This window comes from Lactuca serriola, chromosome 5 (genome assembly GCF_051521515.1).
Source record: "Lactuca serriola cultivar US96UC23 chromosome 5, Lser_US96UC23_V15, whole genome shotgun sequence".
Taxonomy (NCBI): domain Eukaryota; kingdom Viridiplantae; phylum Streptophyta; class Magnoliopsida; order Asterales; family Asteraceae; genus Lactuca; species Lactuca serriola.
Window position 1 is genome coordinate 360,024,316 of NC_136412.1, and position 24,502 is coordinate 360,048,817.

Genomic DNA, 24,502 nt, shown 5'->3' on the forward strand with positions numbered 1-24,502 from the left:
GCCCGTGTATCAATCAGATCCGTTTGATGGTGCGGAATCCCAATCAAACGGATGATGCCAGATCACAATAAAAAAGAAGTAGAAGAAGAATATGTTGAATCTTGAATGTATTGATGATATGAATTAAGTTCCTTACACAAAAGATTCACACACACATAAAAGCTCCTGTTTCTCTCTGGCCGTAATCTCTCTAGGTTTCATCAATCTCTACTCCTCACATTAACACCTCTATTTATACTAGGGAACATGGGCCGGAAACAAATGGGCCGTAAATGAGTTTACGGCCGTAAGGTGTTTACGGCCGTAAACTCAGCCGTAAACATGACCATAAACTCATAAATATTACAGAAAAATACAATTGCCTAGAAAAGTAAAGTATAAACCATATTTTGACCCAACAATCTCCCCCTTGGTTTATATCTTTCTTTTCTTAATGACCCAACAAGCTCCCCCTAAAAAGTAGCTGGCTTTTCTTGTTAATATTCAATGAGAAATTGGCTTCAGCATTTATCTTCAATGAATGACTTCATCTTGAGCAGTTGGGCACTTCTTCAGAGTTTGGCATTGAACGCACATTGGGTGAGGAGGCTTGACGTACTGATTCTTGAAAGATGGCGCTTTCAGCTTGAGAATCTTCAGAGAGAACATCAGAGAGAACAAATATTCTGGATCACTTCAATAGGTTTAAAATAGCAGCATACTGATTGAGGAGGCTTCAATGCAATCCGTCACATAATCTTCAATTTCAGCTTCACCTTGCTTCTGGGGTTGAAAGATTGAATTTGAAAGAATAATCTTCATTTATTGCTCCTTCGAATGAGAATTCTTCGATGCTCACGGACGAAGCCTTTGGCTCATAAATCTTCAACACAAACTCCATGAGTCTTATCTATACCTGAAATCACTTTTCAAGACAAAACAAAACTAAAAGAAAACTTAGCACACAAAACAAAAACAAAAATATTTTCTGGATTTTTCATATTTTCTGAAAAATAAATAAAACAGAAATAAAACTATTTTTTTAATTCTCCCCTAATATTTAAATTAGAAGAACACTATGAATAAACTTAACAAAAACAACAATAATAGCTAACTTTAAGAGTGATTTGGGATCAAAGTTGTTGGACAATCTTATTCCACTTGTCGGTACCCTTATCTTCACATCTTCGTCTAATCGATCGCCAGTATTGTGGTCCACTTAAACACGAAAAATTTGTGACAGATTTGGACAGTTTACTAATGACATGACATATGCATATATCTAATAGTAACTTTATTATCATGACTGGTCCTAATTCTTAAATAACTTTTTCTTAAGACCATTTAACTGACTACAACCAGGGATATTGTTGTCCACCTAAATCGAGCAGCGAGATCTACAGACAATTTGTATGTGTTCAATTTTTAAGTGTACTAGAACGTGTTTCTCGCTTCCTGATATGCCTCAGCCATCAAGAACTTCCAGAGTACTCCTTACACCGGGTGAGCAGACAACCATTCAGAGAGAGGACAGATTCAGAATTCTATTACTTACTACTTCAGAGGGGTTGAGAAGAAAAAGGTTGCATATGCTGTGTACCAGGTCGGATTAGAAGTCGCGCAAAGGAGACAGCATATGGCTAACAGATAAGAAGTATTTCACACACACACACACACACACACACACACACACATATATATATATATATATATATATATATATATATATATATATATATATCCTGCAGAGAAATAGAGTTGCATATCTTGTGTACCAGGTCGGATTAGAAGTCGCGCAAAGGAGACAACATATGGCTAACAGACGGAAAGAAAGAAAATGATATTCTACAGACCTAATTTATCGGAATTTACCAGTCGCCCCATCCAACCGGAATTAAGGACATAATCCGCACATCAAGGAAAAGTTAAGCCACGGTTCCAAGTACGAGTTCAATTAATGTAACTGGTAGATTCTCATGTATATCTCCCTGCTCAACCTATCCGAGCGTCGTGACATCAGGTTAAACGGATCTAACTAGGTCAAAGTTCGTCAAGTCCTTAAATTCATTAGGTTCAACTTTCCAAGTCAAGTCCATTTAAAATCTTTCGTGTCTACCGATGCATCAAACCAGAGCATAGACCCTTCAACTTCGGGTACGTTACGCAGACTCAGGTTGCCTGTTATCTCTTGATAATATCACTTCCCAAAACATCTCCCTCAAGCACACTTCATAACCAACATTTTTGTTTTTTTTATTTTGTTTTTATTTCTCCCCCTAAATTTGTGCATAGGAGAGAAACAAAAGTTAATGCGCAAATTTAAACTATCCTAAAACAAAAATTAGTCTTTAAAGCGAATCAAGTTAAGAAAAACTTAGGAGTATAGAGAAGAAAACGCAAACCGTAAGTCACCGATTGAATTTGCATCCAGAAGGTCTGAGAACAGCACGCATAAACTCAGAACAGATCCAAAAATTCTTCATGTCATTAAGCACAAACCCCATGTGATCCCTTCTTTTCTTCCTTTCCCTCAAAAGGACACATACTCTCAAACAAAGGTCTGAATGTTGTACAGTTGAGAGATGCACCCTATCATGTGCCTGGAACAACCACTACCAACAAACCGAAGTTTGATGATATGCCTCCATAGCTGCTCCGACACAGAGCGAGATTAGTTGGTCTTTGGAACCCAGTCCATTTTGAAACTGGGTCGACCTTTGTCATCCTTGCACGTTACTCTCTCCCATGACATGTCCTGTTTATCACAAACAAAATACATAGAAGTATTAGAATCGTTAGTTGATTTGGGAGATTGAGCCTTCGGAACCCATTTGTTGTTGGGTTTAACCCATTTCTTTTCGATCCGATGGGTGGCTCAGTACTTGCTTTTGAATATGATGTCGTCCGTTGAGATGACTTTGATTTTGGCTTCACGGGACCATCTCTTGGATTGGACTTCTTGTCCGACAATCCCTTCTTGCCCTTGGGATTCGGATTCTTGGCCTTTGGAGTTTGATTCTTGGCCTTGGGAGTTGAATTCTTGGCCTTCTTGGCATTCCAGTCGTCAATGTCTGATCGTGATCTCGAGGGGTATCTTTTGAAGTATCTCCCTCTTGGCGCGTTTTTCCATCCTTGTGCGTTGTAGGGAACGTAAGCGCGATTTGGACAGTTTCGGGCAATGTGTCCAGGTGTTCCACAGTGAAAACAAGTCTTTTTCTTCACTGTGAAGTTATTTCTTCTTGCCCCTGGTAGCGTATCCTTGCCTCGTTTATTGTTGTTCCCACATGCACACTTACGACAGACACTCTGTTGCGCTGGAATTGGAGGCCTGTATTTACCAACGGCAGGTTGATTAGAAGCAACATATTTAGAGTTCAAGGGGTCATTTGTTTGTTCAGAAGAACTCTCCTTGTTCTCATCCTCTCCTACTTTACCTGCACATGTAACAGAAGCATCAGTATTTTCAACATTAATAAATCCTCCCGAAATAAAACTGGAGGGCTTGCCATAAACCATAAATGATTCATTGGCAATCTCTTCTTTGGACAAAGGCTTGGACACGTATGAATGATTGAAGGGAGGGGGTACATGGTTATACCCTAGACCTTTCGATTGATTCCTTTTAAACTGCATGCTTTGGTCTATCATGTTTGCAACCATCTCACTTGAGAAATCATATTTTCTTACATCAAGTTTGGCGGTTTCAAACTTTCCTTTCAAAAATTCAACTTCAGCCACAAGCTCAGCATTTTGTTTGACTACATAATCATAGTTTTCATATTTGCTACTATAGTCTTCCTGGAGTCTCCTAAAGTCCATAATTTTCGATTCCAGTTGAGCTTTAAGTGGTTTTTGTCCTTTTCGAAGTTGATACCCTTCATATCTAAGGTCTTCTACGTCTCTTTTAAAGAAAACGGTTGCGGAATTTTTTCCCAAAACAAGATATGATAATAACTTATCAAAACATTTCTCAAAGAGAATGTATTTTCATTTAATAATAAAACCTCGGGATGTCATGTTCCGATACAGACATATAAGCATAAACAGAACTTCCATTTAATTACACTAATCATTTACATCTCCTTTAATCTTTCAGTGCAAAGCAACTTCGTATCGATACCTGTGATACAATTAAACTGAGTGGGTCAGGCTTGGGAGCCTGGTGAGCATATAGGGTTTCCAACCCACAATAATATAATTATTATATTCAATCATCAAACAATCAACCCAATTACCCATCCCCGTTATATTCTTTTAATCTTCCCTAAAGATATTATTCTAAGGGTCATCTCCTATATCATATTTACCGCTCATCTCCTTACATCTTATATCCTTATATGCTTGTTCCTAAGAACTTTTCCTAAGGATCATCGCCTGTATCATATAGACAATACTAATTCGGGGATCACTCCCTCAATATATGTCTAGTAAGGGTTAGGGTATCATCGCATGATTACACAGCCACAACATCGCCTGGACTCGTAAATCATAATAAGGGTTAGACTATCATCGCATGAATACGCAGCCACAACATCGCCTGGACTCGTAATTCATAATAAGGGATAGACTATCATCGCATGAATACGTAGCCACAACATCGCCTAGACTCGTAATTCATCACCTATCTATCATCACCATTATATCCTCACCTTTCTCTTATCACATTCTTTCAACACACATCAACTATTTCATCTACCCATGTTCTACCCAACATATTTGTAGATATAAATTACATATATAGTTTAAATCATTTAACACCCATATAAAAACATCAATTCCAATCCCATCTCATATAGACAATTAATATATAACGCATAGCACGTATTTCATAGCTAATACTTTATATTTATGTGTTTAGAAGAGAGTAACCACACACTCATACATATAAACAACAATATATATACACATAACACGTATTTCGTATAAAATACTTCATAATTATGTGTTAGAAGAAAGTAACTACACACTCACTTGATCAGAAGATGATCGGACAACACTACGGCTTGTAGAAGTAGTATTCTTCGGTAGATCTGGAAGATCTTCACAAAAACCGTACTTCTCGCGGACAGAGCTTCGGCTCGGGAATTGCACTTCTCGGGATCTTCGGGGCATCAGGACTTGCTTCGGGGCTCGGGAATGATACCGGGGCTTCGGGATATTTCTTGCATGAAAACGATGCAAAAACGCGAGAAAAAAGGAAGAAATGAGCAAACTACTCGGCTGCCCTCGACACCCTTTTATAGGGGATGGAAGGTCGAATTACGTTGGGCGTAACTTGAGATTACGCTGGGCGTAATGACGATAAGGTCGCTGACTCCCCCCCCCCCCCCCTTCGGATAATATCGGCCAATATATATTTAAATTAAATATCGAAAATATTTAATAAACTTCAAAAATTCATATCTTCCTCATACGAATTCCGTTTTCGACGTTTTTTATATCCCCGCGTAGGTGAGACTACGATCTACAACTTTCGTTTAGACTCCGTCGGCTAATTTTGACTTTATTTTTATTATTTATTTTTAGTAGGCCGGGACAGGAAAACTCCGTTATAAATTCATAACTTCTTTATCCGACGTCCGTTTTCGCCTATCTTTTTATCGTTTTACTACAATTAATGATATCTTCGATTCTCATTTAGATTGTTTCGGCTAAAACCGCTCGGTCTCAAATCGAGTATTCGGGCTGCATACCGCTAAGTCGAAACTTCGAAAAATCATAACTTCCTCATACGAAGTCAGATTTGGGCGTTCTTTTTATGCACGCTCATGGTTTAATGTGTTCTATGACTTTCATTTAGATTTCTAAGGCTAAATATCACTCTAACATAAATTCACTTTTTACGTCGCGCTGTGCCGTGCCAGTTCTGTCGCGAAACTTCGACAGGTCATAACTTCTTCGTTATAACTCGGATTTCGCCGTTCTTTATATGTACGGAATCCTTGTAACATATACTACAACTTAGTTAAGATTATTCATTATAAATAATCTTTCATCAAAAATTCATTTTTGACATCTATCGTCTCTAAATTGACTAGCCCTGATCTACGGGCGTTACAATTATCTCCCCCTTAGGATGATTACGTCCCGGAATCATCAACGAAAATAGAACTTGTATAATGATTCCATACGATATCTCTTCATCCTAGGTAATAACCGTAAATTCTATGTTTCCTCGAAAGAGTATTTAACTCTATGGATTTCTTGATCACAGACGATGCTCAATCTTGCCTCTGCTTATCGTACTATGTTGTACTTTCAATCGTAACTTTCGAGTTACCAAATAAGTCCTTATTGTGGACTCCTTCTTCTTCTCAGGATAAATACTTTCCTTTATCTATTGTAACAAACCGATGGGTCGTGCTCTACTGACCTCTCATCGAATGATGCAATACTTAGACTCAGGTCTCTTAGAGTTAAATTCCAAAATGGAATATACCTTCCTTCATATTCTAATTGATATAATCACATTACAACATGTAGCATTTCTACCTACAAACTTCTTTTAACAACGAGCGCGACACTATCAATCGCATTAACTTCAACCTTCTAACTTAAGTCAGATGTTACATCTAACTTGGTCCCCTAGACCACGTAACATACTCCTCATAGTCGAACTCAAATTTAAACATCTTACTAGCTTCTTACTAGTCATTACTAGTAACAAGAACCATCTTACTAGTCATTACCGAAACAATGGTAATGACACACTTGAACAAAACGGAATCAATTACTAGCTTCTTGGTAACCTTGTGACTTTCCCTGATCCAAGTGCGAGTCCTGTGCTTCCGGTAGTATATGCATCTACTACCTTTCACACCTACTCATACTCATCCCAAGTATTGTCCTGTAGTCGACCAAGTCACCATACAAGAAAATCACAAAACAATTTAACATATACGAATGTGTCCAAGTAATCATAAACAATTTCCCTAAACTCTACTACGACTTCTTCATTGCTCAATCTTCAATCATCAACTCTACTTCAACTCGATTGGTGATGGAAATACCAGACGATGAGACAACTTCAAGAATTTCACCAATCGTTCCATCATCCTGCTAATCGAAGGTGTACTTTAGACGTACCGTACTCCTCTAAACGTACTTTTATTTCATAAGACATACTCTAAAGGCAAGATACCACTCTTAGGATATCTTCTGATAGGTGTCATCCACTATCATAAGCGTTCTTCATTTCCTCCATTTACTCAATTTCTCTACGAGTCTTCACCATGACCCCTTGTACATCCAAGCAGACATTCGGTGTACCAAGCGAGAATTTTAAGATAAGAAAGCTGTAATTACGATAAACGTATAAATCTCCTTATCACCCCCAAAACGTTTACATGCTAGTTCTAATACCGTAGCCGTACGCTTAGAATCCTACACACATAAGGTTTCCAGATCCGGTCGGCAACATACTATAGATCCGAACAAATAATAGCATCAATTTAGCTATCACACAAAACAATTAGCACATAAAAGCATTTTAGGCATCATTCCTAAAATAAACTAGTGCTTGTGTCAATTTAGGTGTACTACCTAACATATTTTAGACACACTCCTCACAATCATTACTTAGCATTCTAAGTTTAAGTCTAGAAATTTCCTACAAATTCCTAGTTCGCTTAAACTAATGCTCTGATACCAACTGTGACATCCCCATTTTCACGGCCAGAAAAGACCGATTTGTTTATGCTTTGTTTTATAAAATCAGAGTAATCTTTTAAAGAAAACGATTGCGGAATTTTTTCCCAAAACAAGATATGATAATAACTTATCAAAACATTTCTCAAAGAGAATGTATTTTCATTTAATAATAAAACCTCGGGATGTCATGTTCCGATACAAACATATAAGCATAAACAGAACTTCCATTTAATTACACTAATCATTTACATCTCCTTTAATCTTTCAGTGCAAAGCAGCTTCGTATCGATACCTGTGATACAATTAAACTGAGTGGGTCAGGCTTGGGAGCCTGGTGAGCATATAGGGTTTCCAACCCACAATAATATAATTATTATATTCAATCATCAAACAATCAACCCAATTACCCATCCCCGTTATCTTCTTTTAATCTTCCCTAAAGATATTATTCTAAGGGTCATCTCCTATATCATATTTACCGCTCATCTCCTTACATCTTATATCCTTATATGCTTATTCCTAAGAACTTTTCCTAAGGATCATCGCCTGTATCATATAGACAATACTAATTCGGGGATCACTCCCTCAATATATGTCTAGTAAGGGTTAGGGTATCATCGCATGATTACACAGCCACAACATCGCCTGGACTCGTAAATCATAATAAGGGTTAGACTATCATCGCATGAATACGCAGCCACAACATCGCCTGGACTTGTAATTCATAATAAGGGATAGACTATCATCGCATAAATACGTAGCCACAACATCGCCTAGACTCGTAATTCATCACCTATCTATCATCACCTAATTATCATCACCATTATATCCTCACCTTTCTCTTATCACATTCTTTCAACACACATCAACTATTTCATCTACCCATGTTCTACCCAACATATTTGTAGATATAAATTACATATATAGTTTAAATCATTTAACACCCATATAAAAACATCAATTCCAAGCCCATCTCATATAGACAATTAATATATAACGCATAGCACGTATTTCATAGCTAATACTTTATATTTATGTGTTTAGAAGAGAGTAACCACACACTCATACATATAAACAACAATATATATACACATAACACGTATTTCGTATAAAATACTTCATAATTATGCGTTAGAAGAAAGTAACTACACACTCACTTGATCAGAAGATGATCAGACAGCACTACGGCTTGTAGAAGTAGTATTCTTCGGTAGATCTGGAAGATCTTCACAAAACCCGTACTTCTCGCGGACAGAGCTTCGGCTCGGGAATTGCACTTCTCGGGATCTTCGGGGCCTCGGGACTTGCTTCGGGGCTCGGGAATGATACCGGGGCTTCGGGATATTTCTTGCACGAAAAACGATGCAAAAACGCGAGAAAAAGGGAAGAAATGAGCAAACTACTCGGCTGCCCTCGACACCCTTTTATAGGGGCTGGAAGGTCGAATTACGCTGGGCGTAACTTGAGATTACGCTGGGCGTAATGACGATAAGGTCGCTGACTCCCCCCCCCCCCCCCGGATAATATCGGCCAATATATATTTAAATTAAATATCGAAAATATTTAATAAAGTTCAAAAATTCATATCTTCCTCATACGAACTCCGTTTTCGACGTTCTTTATATCCCCGCGTAGGTGAGACTACGATCTACAACTTTCGTTTAGACTCCGTCGGCTAATTTTGACTTTATTTTTATTATTTATTTTTAGTAGGCCGGGACAGGAAAACTCCGTTATAGATTCATAACTTATTTATCCGACGTTCGTTTTCGCCTATCTTTTTATCGTTTTACTACAATTAATGAGATCTTCGATTCTCATTTAGATTGTTTCGGCTAAAAACCGCTCGGTCTCAAATCGAGTATTCGGGTTGCATACCGCTAAGTCGAAACTTCGAAAAATCATAACTTCCTCATACGAAGTCAGATTTGGGCGTTCTTTTTATACAAGCTCATGGTTTAATGTATTCTACGACTTTCATTTAGATTGCTAAGGCTAAATATCACTCTAACGTAAATTCACTTTTACGTCGCGCTGTGCCGTGTCGGTTCTGTCGCGAAACTTCGACACGTCATAACTTCTTCGTTATAACTCGGATTTCGGCGTTCTTTATATGTACGGAATCCTTGTAACATATAATAAAACTTAGTTATGATTATTCATTGTAAATAATCTTTCATCAAAAATTCATTTTTGACGCCTATCGTCTCTAAATTGACTAGCCCTGATCTACGGGCGTTACACCTTGGACGAATTAGGTTCATGAGAAGAGGATACCATCAAAGCAAATTGTAGCTCCATCACATTGTCTTCTGCTGCTACAATCCCTGCTGGAGCATCATCCCTTACCTGTGCCAGATGAGCATTTTCAGGTCCAGATAAGTTGAGAGCTTGTATTTGATCATCCCAGTCGAAAGATTGCGCAACCATAGCCTTTTCATTATTTGCTTAACCACTGCTTCGGCTGTTCCCAACTGCAACCATCGTTCTGTCATTATTAACTCTTCTATCGGGATGTGGGCAATCATGAGCAAAATGCCCTGGCTCGTGGCAATTGAAGCACCGAAGTTTTCCCTTGTTGAATCCAACCTTCTTATCAGCGCTCATTCCCTAATTATTCTTCCCTGTCTTTTTGGCAAACTGTTTTGCCCTAAATACTGCCATGGCAATTTGCCATGTGATGTCCATTTCCTCAAGGTCCTCCGGATGGATTTGATCAAGATCTGCAAAAGACAATTGAGGTGGAAGCTCCCCAGCTACTAGTGCATTGTAGCAATTAACTAGCCCTGCTGCAAAGACAAGGTTTTCATCACCCTCCTTTCCTTTTGAAGAAGAGGCCACATTTGAAGATGGAGCGGTTTGAGTAGACGGAAATGATTGACTTTGTTGGTAGGGCGTGACTGGTGCAGAGGAAGATAAACCTGCAGAGGAATAGGAGTGAGAAGAAAGAGCATTGTTAGATGAGATGCCAAAGTTTGCAATCGAGTATGAGTTGACATGATTTATCTCTCTTTGCTTGTCATCAATATCACACGCTTTGATGACAGCCATCACTTCAGCTAGGGTAAGGCGATTGAGATCTCTAGTCTTTTTAATTACAACCACATTCATGTCCCAAGATTTTGCGAGAGCATTCAGTAGCTTCTTGTTAATCTCAGACTTTGTATAGAAGATCCCTGCTACAGTCATTTCTGTGTTGAGAGTTGTAAATCACTGCAGCTGGGCTTCAAGAGTCTCTTCAGGCACATAGTTGAACATGTTAAATCTTTGCCTTAACATGTCTTGGCGACTTTCTCGCATGTCCTCGTTTCCCTCATACACCTCTATAAGGGCTTCCCACAGAGCCTTAGCAGAAGTATACTCTCTGAACCCTTGAGCAATATCTGGAGATAGGGCCATAGTCAAAATGGCCAATGCCTTTTCTTGTTCTTCTACACTCTCAAAATCTTCATCAGTGTAGTTTTCGATTTTCTTGTCAACCACCTGCCCCCCAACTGTAGTGGTGATTCTAACTGGATCCTTTATGAAACATTTCCAAATCTTGAAGTCCTTCATCTTTATATATTTCTCAATTCTATATTTCCACTCGGGGAAACCATCAGCGGACATGAGTCTTGGAATGCGCGTGGTTGTTCCCATCACAGCATCGAGTTCTTGATATTGATTAGGATTTTGTGATTACATTTTTTATTTAAATTAAAGATAATTAATTATTAATAAAACTTAATTTTCGATTTAAAAAGGATTTAATTAATTTTTTTTTAAGTTTACTGTTTATTGTGAATTCCGAAAATTAATTAACTAAGCTTCAAGACAAGTTTACTGCCGAGAGATGTTTACGGCCGTAAACTCCTTGTTTACGGCCCGTGAATTTTTTCGAATTCTAAAACAGAAAATTAAAGACGTAATTTATCTAAAATCGATTATTAGATAATCGATTTACGGCCAATGATGTTCTGTTAAAAGTTTATTTTATTTTTAAGAATTAAATGCAGTGAAATATGATTATTTAAGCCTTAAATCAGGAACTCGATTTACTGGAGAAGAAAATCGTTTGCGGTGATTGAGCCTTGAATAGCTTGCGGCCGTGAACTTGGTGTTTACGGCCATAAGCTAGGACCGTGAACTTCTGAACACACGAAATTTGACTGGAATAAAACCCTTCTTTCGCTGTGAATATCGTTTTGAGCAAAATCGCAACTGTAGGACGTCTTTGACACTGGTCTCGCTCTGATACCAATTGTAAGTCCCTAATTTGCCCGTGTATCAATCATATCCGTTTGATGGTGCGGAATCCCAATCAAACGGATGATGCCAGATCACAATAAAAAAGAAGGAGAAGAAGAATATGTTGAATCTTGAATGTATTGATGATATGAATTAAGTTCCTTACACAAAAGATTCACACACACATAAAAGCTCCTGTTTCTCTCTGGCCGTAAACTCTCTAGGGTTTATCAATCTCTACTCCTCACCCTAACACCTCTATTTATACTAGGGAAAATGGGCCGAAAACAAATGGGCCGTAAATGAGTTTACGGCCGTAAGGTGTTTACGGTCGTAAACTCAGCCGTAAACATGACCATAAACTCATAAATATTACAGAAAAATACAATTGCCCAGAAAAGTAAAGTATAAACCATATTTTGACCCAACAACCAATCTGTCACACCCTCGGCCGCCGGCGGAAACGCCGAGGTGCGCAACATAAATTAGTAATCATAGTTATTAAACATACATTGAACAATACAAATATAATCTTCTATTATAACTGAAATAGAAATTACATTGACAATGACTGTTACTAAATCGTGACACACGCCTAACAATCCGACGTTACAAAGATATAATATAACTAACGGAGAGTCTTCTGAGCGAACACTTCCGACCTACTAAATAATATGAGAATACATGCATTAAAATACGTCAACAAAATTGTTGGTGAGTTCTACAGGTTTTGACACAGAGTATTTTTATACCCAAAAGTGTTTAATAAAATTTAGTTGGTTGACCAACTTTTATACATATATACTTTTCTATTAAAAGTATAAAATAATTGGGTTATAACATTGTGTTATGACTCATTCATAAATACCCTTTGTTCAAATCCAAATGTACAAATGTTAGAAAATACTTTTAAGTAATTCAGACTTATATCAAAATGCATTTTTATATAAAGATTTTGAATATCAAATTATATAAAAATAAGAAATGTTACCCTTTGTGAGAACATAAAATAACCAACTTTACTCTTGAAACCTTATACAAGAATTTGTATCATTTATATAAAAAAATTCATAAGTATTGAATTTATGAACTTTGTAAAATCGTGTCATGACAATAATTAAGTATTATCTGACTTAATTTGAAAACCGACACTTAGCTGGTGGGGTAAACTCCTCCCACATAAATACTGTGTTTTCTTATAAAAACAAATGGTTTATATAAATAACTTATTTTATGTAAGTTAATAAATCTTGTCGAACCGTGTCATGATATTAATTAAGTGTTATCTGACTTAATTTTTGGTATTGACACTTATCGCTTTGAGTCACAAGCTATCCCACTAAATACAGTTTCTTTCAACTGGAATGAGTGAGCATAAACCTCGTATAAATCCAATATCGATTCTATACAGCAACGAAACAAAACTGAGATTTTATAATGAAATCATAACCGAACTTGTGACACTATACTTTATTAATGCACCGACACCATAATAAGGCGCGCATGCTAAAATCATTCACCTCGTTGTAACACATGGTAATGTTTCGATAATGCTAACGTCAACGCCAAAATTCATCTCGTCAGATGTAGTTGTAGCTAGCAACTCCAGGCGGGCGGTCGTACCGTATAAGATCAATAATATGACACTTACACCCCACGTTGGTCGTTCCCTCGAGGATTAACAGATATATATTGGAGAGTTTCTACTAAGTATTGAGATCTTAGATTTCGCAAAATCCGGAATAGTTTATAATGGAAACTCAAACGTATTGGATATGGTATTCAAAATAGGTATGATGAACCTATACAGAATACATGGAGTAGGTATGATGAACCTACATGGAATAGGTATGATGAACCTATACGAAATATATGAGGTATGTATGATGAACCTACATAGAATAAGTATGATGAACCTATACGGAATACATGGGGTGGGTATGATGAACCTACATGGAATAGGTATGATGAACCTATACGGAATACATGAGGTAGGTATGATGAACCTACATAGAATAGGTATAATGAACCTATATAATCCATTCTAAATTCACCTATATAATCCATTCTAAATTCACTGTATATGTAACATTATTCATTGTTTAGGAAAACAATACCTAAAATTCTTATAACTTCAAGAATTTATCATACTAGATACGGTTTCGATGTTGTATTAGCATAATAGCTAATTTTTGAATTTATCCAAGTTTGGATCGACCGTAGATCTACATTCCCCAAATTTTATATGAATCATGCGAGAATAATTTTAATACATTTAATTTGGGATAAAGATAAAGTCTTTAAATACAATACCCGACAATTATTTATTTCGTAAATAACGACTCTTAAGCTCTGAAGTCGATCATGTTATTTATTGTGATAAGAATAAATAACTTGGTATAATGAAGTTATGTTGTTATAATTAATATAAAAATATATTAATAATTCTCACTTCATTTATACATAACCTTATATATGTATTAAAAGTTAAATCTTATAATTTTAACTAATAATGATATAATTTCATGAATTTAATCTCCCATCAATTATGACAATGTACTTTCGCTTTATACACAAATAATAACTTTTGGTCATTTTTATACCTTTCCGTGCTTCCATGAAATACTTTAACTTATACATATACACTCATCATTCGTGTGACTTATAATATCAACATGTGTTATTATAGCAATCTACTTATAATTTTAAGAATTTTCTCAATATCTATATTTATATTTTATGTATAGTATAAATATATCATCTTTTAACAATCTATTTTAACTTAATAGATTTATTGGTGATTTATCATATTTTTATATTGCTATATCATAAACTTTTGACCAATAATAAAGTATGATGTTATTTTGTATATAAAATTTGGAAATCATCAAACTTTAATAGACACGCATATATTCTCCCCCAAAATATTAAAACAGTAAAAGAGGGGCCGTAGAAACTCACATTCGATGTGTGATCTCGATCTCGATTCGTTTTGGTGAAGCTTTTCGTGAATAACCGCGAGGTCACCTTTCTTGGACTTTAAAACGTTTACGGGTTTGTTTGGTAATGTTTTAAACTAAAGGTACTTGTTTTCAAATATTTTATATTTAAGAGAGAAGGTTATTTTGTAATTTATTTTACACAGAGGGACCATTTTTGATCTTTTAAAACAGTTTAGGGACTATTTTTGAAAAGACTAAATCACATGGGACTAGGTTTATAAGGGTTTTATCAAATGGCTGATTTTGATTTTTGGCTACAATTGCAGGGACTGATTTTGACAACTTCATCAATTATACCAAGGGGTCGACGCCTCATCTTCTTCATCTGTTTTGGGGATCGGGAGGAACGAACGAATAGGAAGCGATGAAGGAGTTCCAATGGCGGTCATTCAAATCGCGAGGAGGGACGGGGAGGTCGATCTCCGGTGAGTCCTTCGTCGTCTTCTCCACAGATCAAGGAAGGGAAAGGATCGAACGGTTGAAGAAGCAAACTGAGGTGGTTCGGTGATGGTTATCGTCAACAGCTGTTATGGCGAGGGGGATGTTCCGGTGATGAACCGTAGCAGCGATCGGTCTCCGACGAGCCTTCCTTGGTGCATTTGGTTCGTCGGCAGCCACAGCTCGAGAAAAGGGCAGCACATCGACATCAGTCGGCATTCAGGGGGTTTGGTGGTGCTTCGTCGAACGATGGGGGCTGCAATCGGCAGCTCCCTTATGTTTTCTTATTTCTGAATCGATGGTACCCTCAGAGCGGGAATACAACATTTAGGGGTGTTTGGATTGTTATTCCAGTTGACAGGAAAAGAAAGGAAGAAGAAAAGAATGGGTTTTCCGGCGAGCTGCCTTCTAGCTCGCTAGTCCCGTCACCAACAGCTTCAATCGACAGGTAAGTGCACAAGAAAGAACAACGAGAATTCTTTTTCTTTGATTGTTTAGATAGCTAACTGATGAACTGGATGGATGTTTGGGTGTTGATGTTTAATAGGAAGAGGGAGAAGCACAATCGGGGTTGTTTGGCTGTGGTGATCGGAGAACATCATCGAGGTGGTCTGGGCTTGAGCTTCTTTAACTGGAGGAGGGGCTGTTGTCTTGGCAGCCAGAAAAACTCCCATTTCCGGTGGTGTTTGGGCTTGATAACCTCGACAATTTCAGATGGGGGGAAACTGGATCGAAAGGGCAACAACATACTTTTTGAGAAGTTGTTGCTTCTTTGATTTCACTGGGAGGGCAACTAGAAGAGAAAGAGAAAGAGTGAGATCCAAAGGAAGAGGGTGAGTGTGTTTTCTTTCTATCATTGGATGCAGTAAGTGGAGGATACATAAACAGATTTCTATGATTTCAATGGCATGATCGTAAATCAAATTATAGATATTTTTAGTTGATTTTGAATGTACTTTGAAATCTTTAGAAAATTAGATATGTACCATGGATCATATCTTCCATTTTGTGCATGCGCGCTTGGTGAATGTGAGAGATGAGAGAGGACCGTGAGTGAGGTGAAGTAGGGGAGGGAAACTAGCCAATTTCAAGAATTAGCATTTACATTCTTTTATTTATTTATTTATTTTGGTGTAATATGATGTATATAATGATATATGTATGTGGGGAGGTAAATTTGAAGTACTTGAATCATTAAAGTATATGTGATAAATACATACTTCTATGTTGTGAAATTGCTATGTATGTATTTAGTATATAAATAGGATATTCTGAGATTTTAAGTGAAGTGCCAACATTGATAAACATACTAGTCTTGATACCTTGATATGACATATATAATGTATATTTCATAAAAATTATAGCAAATCATAGCAATTATAGTTTTAATTGTTTTATAATTCTATTCCATACGCTTATACGTAGTTGCACACAATTTTAGAAATATTAAGCTATTTCTGTCGACGAAATCCATATCGCCTGGATTAAATTTCTAAGTTATACTTGGAATGAATTGTCAATATCCGAAATCATGTCAAAGTCAATAATTTAAGGTTTCATGTTCATATTGGTGTGATTATATGGTTTTAAACAAACTGGTTCCCCAATCAAATAGAACAGCATTCAAAATGGACTTGAATGAAAATCACAAGTTTTTAAGTAAAAATAAATATATAGCTATTAAACTTAATATCATTTAAGCATCCTTCTTAATAAATGAAAGTTTTTTTTTGCCATATGTCAATCTCTCATGAGTTTTGACGCTTGTCATTTTGTAGTATTTTTGAAATAAATATTATCCAGTTGTCAATTTTTGATTTGTTTCAATTTTTAAAATTAAAGTCATACTTATATGTAAAGTATTAAATATCATATATATGATATTAATTTGTAATAAATACGTTTCTTTCTTTCTTATTTTAAAGTTATACATTAAAAAATATTTTATGTTTATATTTTAATTTAATGTTTAATCTTTTTTTAAATCAACCCGTATAATACACGGGTCTCACACCTAGTGCTTAATAAACACTAACGTATCATACAATAGGTCTAAGTTAGAGTAACGTTCACGATGATTGACCATCAATAGTTGACACAATTTAGCAATTGTTACATTTGACGTTCGTTTTCGTCTGTCTTTTTGTCGTTACGCTACTATTAACGAGATCTTCGATTCTCGTTTAGGTTGTGTCGGCTAAAAACCGCTCAATCTAATATTCGAACTTCGGGCTGTACACTGCTAAGCCGAAACTTCGAAAAATCATAACGACCTCATACGAAGTCAGATTTGGGCGTTATTTTTATGGACGCTCTTGGTTTAACGTATTCTACGACTTTCGTTTAGATCGATAAGGTTAAAAATCTCTCTATCGTAAATTCACTATTTACTCTTCCCGGTGGCGTGCCGGTTCTGCCGTAAAACTTCGACGGACCATAACTTCTTCGTTATAACTCGGATTTCGGCGTTCTTTATATGTACGGAACCCTTGAGACATATTCTACAACTGGTTACGATTATTTAATCTAAATAATATTTTGTCGAAAAGTCGTTTTCGACTCCTATTATCTCTAAATTGACTAGACCGGATCTACGGCGTTACATTATATACCAGGATACCGACCTAACCAGGTCACTAAGCATATCACTATCCTAACTACCAGGATGTAAATCAATAATTATATCATGCAATAAACCCGGATACAAATCCGAGAAGGGCCGACATTGGTGCTTTAGACCCAGTTGATATAGTGAGGATAACTCACTTGACACTGCTGAAGTCCTGCAGATAAAACTCCAACTGCTGGTTGACAGATTCCCGAACTGTCAACATCAAAACGACACCCAATTAGAGATTGGGTTCCAATACATAGCCACAAATACATGCTTGGGGTAAAAGACTACTTTACTCCCAACCTAGCCTGTTTCAAGCCCAAAGCCCAACTCACACTCCAAAGGCCCAAAAGTCAAGTAATGGGTCGAAGCCCAACATATGGCCCAAAAGTCAAGTAATGGGTCACACTACATGGTCTTACCTTGGAGCCCATCCATCTATTCTAGTCCAAACTCTTGGTATTCCAATGGCCCAATATCTCATAATCATCAAGGCCCAATTATGGCCCAATTTTCCAAATTGGGCCTAAAACTTTCTAATGGCCTTTTCCTCAAGACCAATAAATTTCCTTAGTCTAAAATGTTGTTTCCAAATGGCCCACGAAGGCCCACAACAACCTTGCCAAAGAAATGGCCCAATCCCGAAGCCCAAAATATGATGTCCAACCTAAATAAGTACGCAGGGCATACTCAGCAGTACGTTGCACGTACTCGCTTAATGGCTTGTACGTTGTGCGTACTGGCTTGTACGCCCAACGTACTTCTTTCTTAATCCCATTTTGCCATTAAGCATTTAACGCTTTAATCCATAAGTCCAAGCCATAAATTTGAGTCCCAAACGACGTCTAAACCCATAAAGTCAATAACTTGGTGACTTTGCATGCCCCAAAAAGACCAAATCGGAAAGTATAACATTCTACTTCCATGGAAATGACTCAAAATTCAACATGGATGGTCTTAAACTCTAAAGGTGCCAACTTTATGGACCTTGAACCTCAGAACACTAAAAGGGGCAACTCAAAGCTCTTGGAATGAAATCAAGACCACTAGATCTCATCTTTGGGACCAAAACGAACTAAAACTCACTAGTAAGAGATCTAAGATATCAATGATCAAGTTCAAAGATTTATACCTTCATCAAGCTGAAAAGAGTCCCAAGAGCCAGATCTATAAGCTTCCCATTGATCTCAATCTTTTCATTAAGCTCCACCTTCTTGAAAATGGACCAAACACTCCAAAAATTGACTCCATAATCTCAAAATGCCACCATGAGTGATTGAGGACGATTTCTAGGGTTTAGAGGGATGGAGGCTGAAGATATTACGGTTAGGTTATGAGATAAGGAGCTTAAATAGGGTTCAAGACCCTAAAATAGGGTTCTGATCTGTCACAACTAGCCTTTTGACTAAGGAAATTTCGTCCTCAAGTAAGCAAGGACTATTATGAGACTTGTGCTAAACACACCTAAGTGTTCAATATGAGCTCCTAAGGAGCCATAAAGTGTTAGAATGCAAATCTCTCCAAGAATAGTGAATCTCTCCCAAATATCTCTAAGTATGCGAAATCTCTCCAAGTATAGTGGATCTCTCCTAAATCTCTCCAAGTATAGTGAATCTCTACCAAATCTCTCCAAGTATGCAAAATCTCTCCAAGAATGGTGAATCTCTCCCATATCTCTCCAAGTATGCGAAATCTCTCCAAGAATAGTAAATCTCTCCCAAATCTCTCTAAGTATGCGAAATCTCTCCAAGAATAGTGAATCTCTTCCAAATCTCTCAAAGTATGTGAAATCTCTCCAAGAATAGTGAATCTCTAATAAATCTCTCCAAGTATGTGAAATCTTTCCTAAATCTCTCCACGTACCTCAAATCTCTCTAAAATCTTCCTAAGTACCTTCCTCGGTCGAAAACAGCTCAAAACCGGAAGAGGAAACCCCAAAAGGACCCTCTTGGTCCGGAACCTTTTGGTCTGGACTCCTCTTGGTCCTGAACCTCTTGGTTCGGAACCCTCTTGGTCCGGAATGCCTTCTTAAGAGCTAAGAGGAAGCATACCTTCGGAATCTCCTTGCTTCGGAACCTTCTCATCTTCGGACCTCCTCGTATGCGCCGGAAGACTAGCCTGACTTTGGAATCTGAGAATGCACTCCGAAATGTGACCATTGACTCCGGAACTTGAGAACCTCCTTCGGAACTCGTTCAGCGCCTCCGGAACCCCCCTGCCAACCACTTCGGAACCTCGCAGACCCTCCCCTCCCCTCCAGAATTTAACTAAGGGCTTCGAAATTCGCATAAGGGCTCCGGATTTCACCTTTTAGCTCCGGATTTTGGACTATTCTGGACTTTTTCACCATTTTAAGGTATTTTGAGGTCGAGAATCACACCAAACTCGTTTTTTCTTAGCTGAGACCCATAAAACCCCCATTTTATGCCAAAATGAATTATTTTAAATATATTTATATAAAATAATACCGAAGGTTTTTATGAAGGGATTCTAAGAGGATAAGGAGTTTGACTTGATGTAAATTCCTCATTTCCCATGCCAATCCCAGTAACCTATGCATTAACCCTTAGTGATAGACATTACCCACCAGTACTCCAAGCAAATGTCAAATCACTCCTTATCTTCCCTTATTGAAAACGTGAACTACTCTCCCACTTCTCATATCCATATTCTGTAAACTCATAAGAACACTCTCATTTTCTTTCCAATACTCCTCCCAAGAGCAAAGTTAAGGATCTTGTTGGAAGCAAAATTCTCAAATCTTCCCTGGAGTTTTTCTAAAGTAAGTTCTCCACTTATCTAAGATTTTATATAATCTTCAAGATAAATTTATATTATTTTACTCATAATAATATGTGATAATCAACCTTAGGATAACATTCTTCCCAGAAAAGTTCCTCATCTCAGAAAGAGTTTGAGCTTGAGATCTTCACTCCATAACTCCAGACAACTCCTCAACTAACTCAAGGTGAGCTTCATACCCCATCTTTTTCAATGTTTTAATGCTTTTGGGGGAGAGTACAAGTCAAATCTTGCCTAAATTTTTAAATGATTGCATATATATGTATGTTTGTATGTGTGTGTGTGAAATATTATTAAATTAATATTTTAGTAATATACTCATGAACGAAGGAATTCTCAATTTCATAAAGAACAGATGATACTTTGTACAAAAGAGCCTCCCAACTATTGAGTGTGTCCAACTTAACCCCTTTATCTATGCTTTCATGTCTAAAGATAAAAGTTATAAAAAGGGACCTTACTAAGGTGTTGTTTGTTTTTTCTAAAAAACCTCTTCTGGCCTCTTATTGCTGCGCCGTGCAACACACACGAAGCACTTGACCCTTTGTAGTTGTTTGTTTTTCAGAAGACTTCTGACTTAAAAACTGTTGTGCGTGTGCTGCGTGGCGCAACACTAAACCAGCTGCTTCAAACCTCTTCACGTCTTACTTTAACTCACTGCAACAGTCTGCAGACGTTAAAAACAAACATATATATTTTTTAAATGTTACAGTCGTTTGTTCCACCTCTTCTGCTACAGAGAGTTTCAGAGGTGGTCCGCAGACTTCAAACATTTTTGCTTCGAAAAAACAAACAGCACCTAAGTGGACACCATTTCTAGTGATTTTCGAAAATAGAAACTTTGTGACTATTTTGCAAACTATCAGGGAGTATTTTATAAATATTCAACATAAAAGTTTGCGTCAAGAAATTACACAAATAGAGCCTTTATGACAGAAATAATTGCATGTCATAAACCACTGTCGTAAAACCTCCATCAATAAACGAAAAGGAACGAACACGAGCACCCAGTTAACGAGCACAATCAACGATATGGAACGAGAACGATATTTCTATTCAATGAGTACGAATTTCATTATTTATCTAACAAATAATGAATCTCTAACGATTGCTCAAAAGGTGGTTAATATTCTAGTCAGACAAATCTCACAAGCACCTAAATATAAAAATATTAGTGTATGTCTAAGTCCTGTAAGGAGTTATAGCCAGAGTCACCTGGAGGGAGAGCGGGAATTTGTGTATAGATCTATACGGGGTTGACACCCCGCACCTTTGGTGTTCGCTACAGCTAGACAGGACAATCTAGGGTGACAAATGTCTTTTCCAAACCGAGGGCGCCTGAGAAACGCCAAAATAGGCACTCCGTCTTGATTAGTATGGTTTTAACGACTCACTAGAATATGTTATATTAACTAGAAATTTATGTAAGGAAAACCTCATAAATAAACTTTGGCACGTTGTGTTGACTGTCTTACACGTGATAGGTGATGGTCCGCATTTATTGTGTTGACTATCCTTTTTCATTGCGTAGAGTGTCCGCAATTGTCATGCTGATTTTTTCTCCTAACAAGTATAGAGTCGTAATACTTCTATTTTTACAAATTAAAAAGCACAAGAGTCTATGGAAAATGTTTGTAAATGGTTTTGATAACGATAAATTAACCCACGCATATACATGGATGGAACTAGAACTTACGAACATTTTATAGCAGAAAATATAAGATTTTCTGGAGAAAACGATTTTCTACGATTTTCGATAACGATAAACAAGAACACACATTCAATTTTACTCGATAAGAGGAACAAGATTTTCAACCATATTTCCTTCTTGAAAATAAGGGATTTTTCTTGAAACGGTTGATTGTTACTATTCAAAAGAATTATTCTCGGACACAGCTCGCTTTTACAAATCACACTACTTTTCAAAATCACTCCTTATAAGGATGAACAAAAATAATGTCATGCACACATATATCCATGATTCTTAAGGCAAGACTTCAAACGATTTCATAGAAAATATAGGATTTTCTGAAAGTACAATGAGAACGATTTTAAACAAGTGTAAACGATTTTATACAAAAATGCTTATGAACTCACCAACTTTTTAGTTGACGCTTTTCAAAACGACTTGTATTCTCAAGGATCTAGTAAGCAGGTAACAAGGGACGTTGATGCAAGACCATTTAACTATAGTTTGGATTCATTTCTACTTATGTATCTTTTGTGTAACTCGAAGAACAAATACCGAATGTAAACAATGTAAGTTTGTTATCTCAATGTATGATGTTTGGATTGCTCTGTTTCATTTATATTCAATTGTTATGATAGTGCACAATGAAGTCACCCGCCTCCGGACGTTTCCACCGTCTGGTCCAGGGGTGTGACATGATCTGACTGGAGTACGCCCAGCGCCCGCCCCACGTACTCTTTGTGTACGCCCCGCGTACTCGGCTAAGCATGTAAACCACGAAACTTCCGAAGGCCATAACTTCTTCTTATAAACCCGTTTCCGACGATCCTTATATCCACATAAAGGTAACGAGAAGTCCTACACTTCTATAAACTCATACTTTTCTTAAAACCTTCCGAACAAAAATCCATTTTTCACAAAAGCCCAACTAACACTTTACCGAAATACCCCTAGGCTCCAAAACACGAATTGAACACCCATATCACTTCCAATACATCACCCGCACCCAAATAAGCCTAGATCCTACCTTTTCAAAAGCCCTGATCTTTATGATGATCGATATTCGGGCCACAGCCCCAGACTAGGAGTCGATTCGGAACAGGGTGTTACAGCTACTTTGAGCACATCCATCCAAATAGAGTTCTTATTGTGGATTAAGCAACTCCCAATAAAACCCTTGAGGACCATAAATAAATTTAATAACTCTAACCCAAAAAGACATTCGGTGACTTAAACCGCCAAACCCACTTAAAAAAGAAGAGTTATGTTCATGGCCATCAAACTACTATTACCAAGACCACCCACTACTTTCGACCAACTTACCGAAGCCATTTTCTTTCTTCCAAACTAGCCCCAATAAAAATTGTTTCTTAATGACTCCAACTTATTTAAAATTCCAACCGTGGCCTTATACAAAGACATAAAGTAAGTTGAAAAAGAACCCAAAACATACTTTAAAAGCGCAAATCTTCCTCCCATCGAAAGGGTTTAACTTTCCAAAGATAGCATCACGAATAATGGTCGAAATATTTGACTCCTTTCATTCTCCCACAAAGATAACATCATGAGCATAAAATAGGTGTGAGACTAAAATATGAGCATAATTACCAACAAAGATACTAGAAAACAAATTACCCTTAATAACACCTTAAAAGGTGACATAAGTTTTTCATCACCAATAGGAAAAGAAAAAACGATAGATGATCATCTTGACGAAGTCTCTGCAAAAATTAGAACTCATCCATCGCATAATTATTGACCAGAACGGAACCCCGAGAAGACTACAAGCATTTAATATTTTTTTTAAAATCTAAAAATTCATAATAAAAAAACTTACAATTATTTTTTCCGAAAATTTATATACAAAAGCTAAAACTTATAGTTTCCAATGAAGCGTAATGTTGTATTATTGCAATTTTAGAAGATAAAATAATTATATCCTAACATAATCTTCGTTTTTGGTATTTTAGTGATTGGCTCGGTATATGTTCTTATGCAAGATTATGCCATGATGGCATAACACCGTGTGTATAGAGTGTTTTTAACTTTTAATTGTCTAATTAAATGCCACTTTCATATGGACACTACTGGAGCAAAGAA

General features: G+C 37.0%; 1 long non-coding RNA gene across 1 annotated transcript; it reads left to right on the forward strand.

Annotated features, from left to right (window-relative positions):
* The first annotated feature begins 15,173 nt into the window (after positions 1 to 15,173).
* LOC145055681 (uncharacterized) lies at positions 15,174 to 16,531 on the forward strand. The gene is made up of 2 exons (XR_013685309.1): positions 15,174 to 15,744; positions 15,844 to 16,531. It is a non-coding gene; the product is annotated as an uncharacterized LOC145055681 (long non-coding RNA).
* Positions 16,532 to 24,502: the final 7,971 nt, after the last annotated feature.